Source organism: Triticum dicoccoides, chromosome 7A (genome assembly GCF_002162155.2).
Source record: "Triticum dicoccoides isolate Atlit2015 ecotype Zavitan chromosome 7A, WEW_v2.0, whole genome shotgun sequence".
Lineage (NCBI taxonomy): Eukaryota > Viridiplantae > Streptophyta > Magnoliopsida > Poales > Poaceae > Triticum > Triticum dicoccoides.
The window spans coordinates 152,370,012-152,379,591 of record NC_041392.1 but is presented as its reverse complement, the minus strand read 5'-3'; positions in this window follow the sequence as shown (position 1 = coordinate 152,379,591).

Below are 9,580 nucleotides of genomic sequence, written 5' to 3'. Positions count from 1 at the left end.
CTAGCTAGGATATGCATGTGGCCCAAAAAGGTGTTGTGTGATGTTTGAATAGCCAATTTCACAATTTTGATGTGGCACGTGCCTCGGAAACCAAGAAGTCCCGACACTGAGTGAGGTGTACTTGTTCATGGATGCGTATGTATAGTATATATGCTAGTCCCCTCCCACCTCTTCGACGCGTACTATATACCACCATAACACAAACAAAAAAGATTCTACCTTGCTGGTCAAATTAACCTAACTGCCGGCTATTCGTCAAAGTGATGGACGACTACCTCACGGGCCCACAGAAAGCGTCACACGTGAGTATCGAGTGTCGTGTAGGATAGCCATCACTGCATGTGGCCAAAACATTTATGTATGAAAGGGTTGTGTAATGTTTTAAATAACTATTTCATGACTCTGATGTGGCACCAGCCTGCCTAACAAAACGGCCAACCCACATGGTGGCTCACAACTCGTAGTGTACTGCGAGCCACCCGCCACCCCCAGAAGCACACACCCACACACACACCGCGAATCCACCGCAACTACGATGCATGTTAAATTAATTATCCCGCGGTGAACATATATGTTACCAAAGGAGGGACATTTTAATTTCAAAAAAATCACAAAGATCTTTAAGGGGTTTTAGTGCATTGATGTTGGTTGATTTTCTACGGGTATAATGTGCAAAAATCAAATTTGAGCTACATGCACACGTGACAGTGCACCTAAATGGATTGCAAAAACACATGTGTCTCACTGGGTGCATGTTTACTCCATGTGCAACAAATTTCAAACATTGAGAATCTTGATTTTTAAATTCTAGTACATCCAGAACTTATTTGAAGTTCATGAAACTTATCATGTTGTCATATGGACACCAATACAAAGTGGCATTGTACGTTTTTGTCAAATTTGAGACCAGTTTTGATGTAATCTTTATCTAATTACAGACGGGAGATTATTAATAATTGGGAACCAATATCCCAAACGGATTATTTATTCGAACCGTGAGCGTTAGACCAACAATGGATACGTGCCATGCTTCGGTTAAGCAATAAAGCGGCAGCATTAATCATCCAAATAGAAAAACAATATATGTGTTGTCGCACGACCCGTGTGCCGTGCGAGCAGGCATGAATTGATGGGACACGTCCGCCGCGCAGGCAGACGAGGAGGCAAGCATGCAGGTGTGTGAATTGACGGAGGCTTGCTTGCCGCATAGTGTCATCGGGAGGCATGCGAATAGCTGTGTGAAACTTTGGTAGGCATGCCAGCAGTTCGGTGCGCACGCTCACCGGGAGGCGAGCCATCGGTTTGACCGCCGCCCGCCTCACTCCCACAACTCCCACAACTCCATATTAATGGTGCGGCTGAGCGGCCGCACCGCCCGTCCCCTCTACACACACAATCCTCTCTATCCGCTTGCATCCCCGACGCTGCTCTCAGTCCTCAAAGCCGTTAGTGTATGAGGATGCCGCCGAAGCGCCCCATCAGAGGGAGTGGCGACGAAGCATCGGAGCACGGCGTGGAGATGGAGAGAGAGGCTGTCGTCACCGCCGATGAGTTATCGCTGCACCCTGACATCGTTGACGGCGTCGAGCTTCCACAGCTGGAGGCGGAGTTCCACACCGACTCCGACGACCACTCCGGCGACGACTCCAACGACGACGGACAGCTGATTAGTCATCTATACCCATTTATGTGTCAAATAGGTCATAGGGTTTCTCTGGTTACTCCTGCCTCCCCCTTTTTGGAATAGAAATCCTACCATTTTCTGCAGAACATCCCTTGCTATGCAACAAATTATGTAGTGCATAATTTTTACCTTTACATAGATGAAGGCTCCACGGATGTCATAGTGCACACAAATCATGGATTTACAATCGTTGCTACTGTTAGACTTGATGAACGTGGTGACTCCTATTTTGGCACTCGCTTTTGGAAAGAAATTGCAAAGTTTTATGTACTGAAAGCTGGCACTAAAATTGCACTGCACATAAAAGGGCCTGGTCGTGAGATATATGCTAACTTCCCTGACAAAATCATGCGTCCAGACTTTGTTCGAAGTAAGTTTCTTTTCAACTATCTGCATGTTGACTTACCCGACAATGTTAAATGAATTGTGTAGTATTTAAGCAACCAATTGTTATTCCCTTTTCTTACTATAGTCCTACCTAATAACTTCTAGTTACCAATACACTTTTCTATTGCCCTATTTTAACTAAATATTCCCTGTACTCCCATTTCTATCAGAAAGTGTTGCTGACAAGGAGACTTCGGAGGTGGAGAACGGGGCTGCCAACAAGCGGAGGCGGGGCGAGCTAGAACCGCAAGCGACTCTAGTAGGCGTAGACTTCATCAGCAGCCTCCCCGATGATATGTTGAGAGTCATCATCTCCCTCCTCCCAATCAAATATGGGGAGCGGACAACTGTCCTTTCCCAACGGTGGCGCCCCCTATGGAACTCCAGCCCTCTCGACCTCATCGACACCCACGAGATCTACCATGGCTATCGCAAAAGCTTGGATGCGTTCTCCAAGATCCTCGGCTGTCACCTTGGCCCAACCAAAGGCCTTAGAATGAGAAAGTTTCGTTCAAACGGCAAGTACCGAGCCAAGATTGACGACTGGTTCCGATCCCCCGCCCTAGATCAGCTCAAGGAGCTCACTTTTGATGATGGGCATATGCGGTCGCTGCCAACGTCCGCACTCTGCCTCGCGCCCACGCTGCACGTCGCCAAGTTCAGGAACTGCCATCCCCCCCTAATGACGCGCCCGCTCTTATTCTACCACGACTGAAGCACCACGAGGTCATCGTTGTCTGCCTCTCAAATAGTGACATGGAGCGCCTGCTCCGTGGCTGCACTACACTCGAGTACCTTCGTCTTCAGGCGATCAATGGGTTGAGTACCTTCCACATCACCTCCATGACTCTCCGGACTATTTATATGTGTTGCTGGTGCGACAGGAAGACATCACAAGATGTGTACCATGGTATGGTCACTGAGGACACACCTGCACTTGAGAGATTACTTGTAGTTGATCAAGAAGGTCCAACAAGAATCAATGTCATTTATGTGCCAAAATTGACAGTGGTGGGCTACTCGTCACACAAATACTCTGAACTTGTTATTGGATCCACACCCGTTCAGGTACAACAGCCGCCTTCTACCTCTCCTTCTACAAATGAACATTATTTCTAATTTTGAAGATGTTTGTTCGTCTATCATTCAGAAAATGATTCCGACAAGCTTGACCCCGAAACTACGCACAGTGAAGGTCTTGGCACTAGAATCTATTGGCCCCAACCTGGAGCAAGTTGTCAGTTTCCTGAGATGCTTTCCGTGCCTGGAGAAGCTATATATCGAGGTGATGTTCCTTTCCTGTTAAATGTTAACCATAAGGGAGTTCAATTTTTCTTAGGGAACTTTTCATCCACTCCAACCTCTTGTGAAGAAGGCTACATTTTTCTAGAATGTAATCAAAGCCCATGTTAATCATGTCAGATCGAAGAAGGCATGTTAGTTCATTTTACAAATCTTGCAAACCAAATAGGCCTGTAGTAATGTTCAAAACTGCATGTAGGCACTAACACATTTTCTTCTTTTGCAGATAAGATTAGGCCCAGTGGTGGATAATGTGATAAAATGTAACCATCACGTCGAATGCCTAGATCTGCATCTCTTAGAAATTACTTTGAACTCCTACCGAGGGACCTTACTGGAGATTATATTCGCCAGGTTCTTTGTTCTCAGAGGAAGGGTGCTGAAGGAAATGAGGTTTGCCATACATTTATTTCGCAAAAATGAATGGTTTGTTGATCAGCGCCGGCGCCAGTGGCAGAATGGGGTAGGCTCCAAAAATGTTGAATTTCATTTTGGAACTTCAGATGCCAGAGTAATCGGAAGTCATCGTGTCAACCCCATACATGACATCTTAGTGGCTGACCCCTTTGCAAAAATTGTGAGGTTTCGAAACCAGACTTAGAAGCGGTGATATTAGTTTAAACCTCTCTGATATCCATGTTTAGCAAATCAGCGCGAGCGTTTGTAGCTGATGAGCTGAATTTCATTTCTAATATCAATTTGAACCTTGTAATCTTCGAATTTCAGCCATATAACTCTGAAATTTGAACCTTGTAACATTTCGAGCTTTTGTGGTACAATCGTTGAAATGTCATCGTATGAGACTTGTATATTGCTAACACTATTTTGACCTTAATATGCAATGGTCTTAGATTTTATTAACCATTCTCGAATCAGTTTACCTTGTCGATCTCACAACACACGATCTGTATAGCTAACTCGACTGCGATCTTCGACATTATTGCACACAGTTGGTTTCTTCCACCGTGTGCACTGTAGAGCGCAAAATTACTTATCGCACTCAAGTGTCCATCATCACCCTTCTGTGTAACTTTGACCTCATCACCCATGGGTAAACTTATGATCGAAGTCATTCCACACACTTTGTTTTTACAAAGCTTTTTGCCAATAAACGCCCACGCTTTGTCCCTCTTCTAGCCGATGCGTGGCCAAACTAGCCAGGCGGGAAGCTTGCGCGGTAAATAGCGTGGTAGAGCGGGAACAGGCTCACCGATGATACATTTGGCGCCTCTTTGAGCCCACGGGTGTGGGCGGTGTTGTCAAGCGTGCACTGGAATCATTCGCTATAAACACCATGAAAAGACGTGACGGTTACAGGCCGGTCGGCCCCAATTTATTGCAGCGGCCATTTAACCGTTGTGTCTCTTCAACCTTTGGATCGTGCCCCACCATTGAAAGAAGCACACCCACCACATGAAATTCTTAGAGGGTATCCTGCGCGGCTCGAATGGCGCTACGAGCGGCTGCCGACGACGAGCAGCAGTTCACCATGTGTGCCGTGGTGGACACCCACAAAAGGTTCACGGACCTCTCGGTGGTGTACACCAACGACCCGGTCTGGTTGGAGCACTCCATCCACATCATGGAGCTGTTGCTTGCCGCAGAGAAGTACAAGGTGGTCGGGTTCGACCTCGAGTACACCCGCGCTCTTGCCGAGTCTAGTCCCAAGGTCGCCATCGCCCAGATGTGTGTGTGCCACCACATCCTCGTCTACCATCACTACAAGAAATATGTCAACTAGTGACCTTCTGTCAGTGACCCTGGAAGAATTGGTCATAGAACTATGACCATTTGAGACCAATTGGTCAAAAGCTGTTCGGGGGGCTCCAAACCCTAAACCATTGCGACCATTCTGGTCAGAAAGGTCGTAATTTCTTTACACGAGATGGTCATAAAGCAGACAGCACTAGTCCGCTGCCTTATTTGTAGCTGATCATGACCAATATAGATGGTCATAACCTTGTAAATTGTGGTGGATTGGTATGACTTGGCGCCACCTCATGAGTTTTGCCTATGTGTCATGTCCATGTGTCAATTTTTGCCCTAGGTTGTAAAGCAACCTATATTTCTGTCATTCCCAAAATTCCCAAAAAAATCTCATAAATTCTTTGGGTCATATCTTTGTCAAATATGTAAAAATCCTTCCTTGCCGAGTTCAAAACTAATTCAACAATATTCATTTTCCTATTTTGTTCATAACAGCACTTTATGAAGGAAGTGCTATTTATATATTCTTGATTGCCCTCGGAATTTTTGGGCACTCTTTCCTATCAAAATCATTACCGCATGACAAAATTTAGCTACATTTGCCTAGCAAATCTTCCTCGGCAAATTTCCAAAGTTTTTGTCCACCTAGAAGCATTGTGAAGGAAGTACCTTTTTATATATCCAAATGACATGAAATTTATACAGTTCCTTCATATGCCCAAATTATCACCCTCCTCCAAATTGCAGATCAGTCAAATCATCTACGTGAGCCCACGTTCAATTTATATTTTATGGCCAGATTGGCACGTTGCAAAGCAAGTGTTATCTAGACCCCTCCTATTACCCTCAAACTTTTTTGGGCACTCTTCCATACCCAAATCATTGCCACATGATAATATTCAGCTCAATTTTCCTAGTAAATCTTTCTCAGAAAATTTCCAAAGTTTCTACCTCGAGAGAAGCTTTGTGAAGTAAGTGCTAGCTAGACTTACCCAAATGATCTGAAAATTTACCAGCGCAAGATCATACTTATGTAACTTACCTACACCAATTTTGAGCTCATTTCATTCATCCAATCTCTCTCACTAGTTTTCCCAAGTTTCTGTCCATAGAAGAGCATTGTGAAGGAAGTACTACTTTGGCATGTACAAATGGTATCAATTTTCTACGATGCTTTCCTATACCCAAATAACCATCCTCCACCAAATTTCAGCTCAATCCATTCATTATTTTGAGCCCAGCTTCAACATTCATATTTTTGTCCAGCGTGGTACTTTGCAAAGCAAGTACCACCTAGGATCCTCCTTTTGAGCTAAAAATTTGTGAAGACATTCTCCTTAGTAGATGATCATCCTCAGCCAAAACTCACACCCATTGGCCATGTGCATTTCTCGTACCGCTAATCAAACACCTGGCTGCTAATTCATCTTTGAGCATAGGTTAGTCTCCTTGTGAGATTCTTCTGTTGTAATTTTCTTCCTAGCACCTACCTGGGGAGTGCCCAATCCACTAGACATGCCTAGGCCTCCCAGAACGCATGTCAACGCCAAGGTCACGCGGTGACCACGCAGCGGGCATGCGAGTTTACGCGCTTTGGAGTTGGGGCCTTGGGCCACATCCAAACCTCGACGTATCGCCACCAAACCATGTATTTATGATTAAATAGATACTTATGTAACTAGAAATGATTTTTGGAAAAATAAATAAAGAGCAAACAATAAGGTAGCTGCAGTTCAAATTTGACCCACTTCCTACTGAATCGGCAGAAATTTGTCTTTTTCACCAGAGGTGGATAAAAACTTTTGACACCCAACCATTTTGTCAATTGTGCATTAAATATGGCCTAGTATTTTAGAAAATTGATTTGGTCCAATTTTGCAACAAATATATAGTAGGTCCTTCACAAAAAAACTCATTTCGGGCACTCGAAAAATGGAAAATGAATTTTCCGTCCAAAGAAAATGAAAACTCCCTTAGGAAACATTGTTTGGAATTCCAAGATGCACCCTTGTGCACAATATGAGATCATTTGAACAAACTATGCCATGAATGTGCCCATAAGATTGATCATTTGGCTTGAAAGCCATGAATCTTCACGCGTGATAGCTCATTTCTGAGAACACTTTTTTAAAATAATTGATGTATTACAAGTTTATTATTTTTCCTGGAAACTTGGTCACATATAATGACACAATGCGAAGGTTTCCCAATTTTTTGATTTTTTTTGAATTTTTTATGCCCGTTTCAAAATGCGGTCAAAACGGCGGGCTTGACCGTTCCTAGCTAGTGGTTGAATCTTGCAAAACTTTTCATGTTTCTCTGATTAAGTAGATACTTATGTACCTAGAAATGATTTTTGGAAAAAATATAGAGCAAACTATGAGGCAGCCGCAGTTCAAATTTGACCCGCTTCCAACTGAAACGGCGGAAATTTGTCTTTTTCATCAGAGGTGGATAAGAACTTTTGACACCCAACCATTTGGTCAATTGTGCATTAAATATGGCCTAGTATTTTAGAAAATTGATTTGGTCCAATTTTGCAACAAATATATGGTAGGTCCTTCACACAAAAAAACTCAATTCGGGCACTCGGAAAATGGAAAATGAATTTTCCGTGCAAAGAAAATGAAAACTCCCTTAGGAAACATTGTTTGGAATTCCAAGATGCACCCTTGTGCACAATATGAGATCATTTGAACAAACTATGCCATGAATGTGGCCATAAGATTGATCATTTGGCTTGAAAACCCTGAATCTTCACGCATGATAGCTCATTTCTGAGAACACTTTTTTAAAATAATTGTTGTATTACAAGTTTATTATTTTTCCTGAAAACTTGGTCACATATAATGACACAATGTGAAGGTTTTCCATTTTTTATTTTTTTGAATATTTTATGCCCGCTTCGAAATGCGATCAAAACGGCGGGCTTGACCGTTCCTAGCTAGTGGTTGAATCTTGGAAATATTTTGATGTTTCTATGATTAAATAGATATTTATGTACCTAGAAATGATTTTTTGAAAAAAATAAAGAGCAAACTATGAGGTAGCTGCAGTTCAAATTTGACCCGCTTCCTACTTAATCGGCGGGAATTTGTCTTTTTCACCAGAGGTGGATCAAGGCTTTTGACACCCAACCATTTGATAAATTGTGAATCAAATATGGCCTAGTATTTTAGAAAAATGATTTGGTCCAATTTTGCAACAAATATATGGTAGGTCCTGCACAAAAAAAACTCAATTCGGGCACTCGGAAAATGGAAAATGAATTTTCCGTGCAAAGAAAATGAAAACTCCTTTAGGAAACATTGTTTGTAATTTCAAGATGCACCCTTGTGCACAATATGAGATCATTTGAACAAACTATGCCATGAATGTGGCCATAAGATTGATCATTTGGCTTGAAAGCCATGAATCTTCACGCATGATAGCTCATTTATGAGAACACTTTTTAAAAATAATTGATGTATTACAAGTTTATTATTTTTCCTGAAAACTTGGTCACATATGATGACACAATGCGAAGGTTTTCAATTTTTTGATTTTTTTTCAATTTTTTATGCCCGTTTCAAAATGCGGTCAAAACGGCGGGCTTGACCGTTCATAGCTAGTTGTTGAATCTTGGAAACCTTTTGATATTTCTCTAATTAAATAGATAGTTATGTACCTAGAAATGATTTTTGGAAAAAATAAAGAGCAAACTATGAGGCAGCTACGGTTCAAATTTGACCCGCTTCCTACTGAAACGGCAGAAATTTGTCTTTTTCACTAGAGGTGGATCAAGACTTTTGACACCCAACCATTTGGTCAATTGTGCATTAAACATGACCTAGTATTTTAGAAAATTGATTTGGTACAATTTTACAACAAATATTTGGTAGGTCCTTCACAAAAAAGGCTCTTCTCGGGCACTCGAAAAATGATTAAAAATAGTTAGAAGGATAAAAATGCATGCCAATTGGCGATCATCGAAAAATGTGGTCTAACTTGAGAGAAAATTTTAGTTGTTCCATTCTTAAATATTTTGATAGCTGCTTCAAAAAATACCCATAGTTTTAATACTTAGAAACTATTTTAAACCATAAATTTTCTAAGCCAATCAGGGCTCATCCCACGGATCACCCCCCTTAGCCGATCTGAACCGTCCGTTCTAGCTGATCTGACCGTCCACCTCTCAGCAGACCAATCCAAACCCTAGCAGCCCGCGCCTGCCTCTCTCTTCCCCTCTCCGCTGCCTCGCTCTTTCCCCTTCTCGATCCATATCCAACCCAAGCGCCCCGTCCCCTGCCACAGCCACGACATCACGGTCGTGCGCCACCCACCTTCGGATCCCTCCACCCGCTCGCGCCCTTGCTCCCTCTCCGCCTGCGGGGCCGCACCCCTCGCGCTGCTCCTCGACGACGCGGGGCTCGTCCAAGTGGCGAGCGACCGGTGTCGGCGGCACCAGCGTTGTCGTGAAGGGGCCGCGAGTGGCGGGCGACCCGCACCTCTTCCATCTTC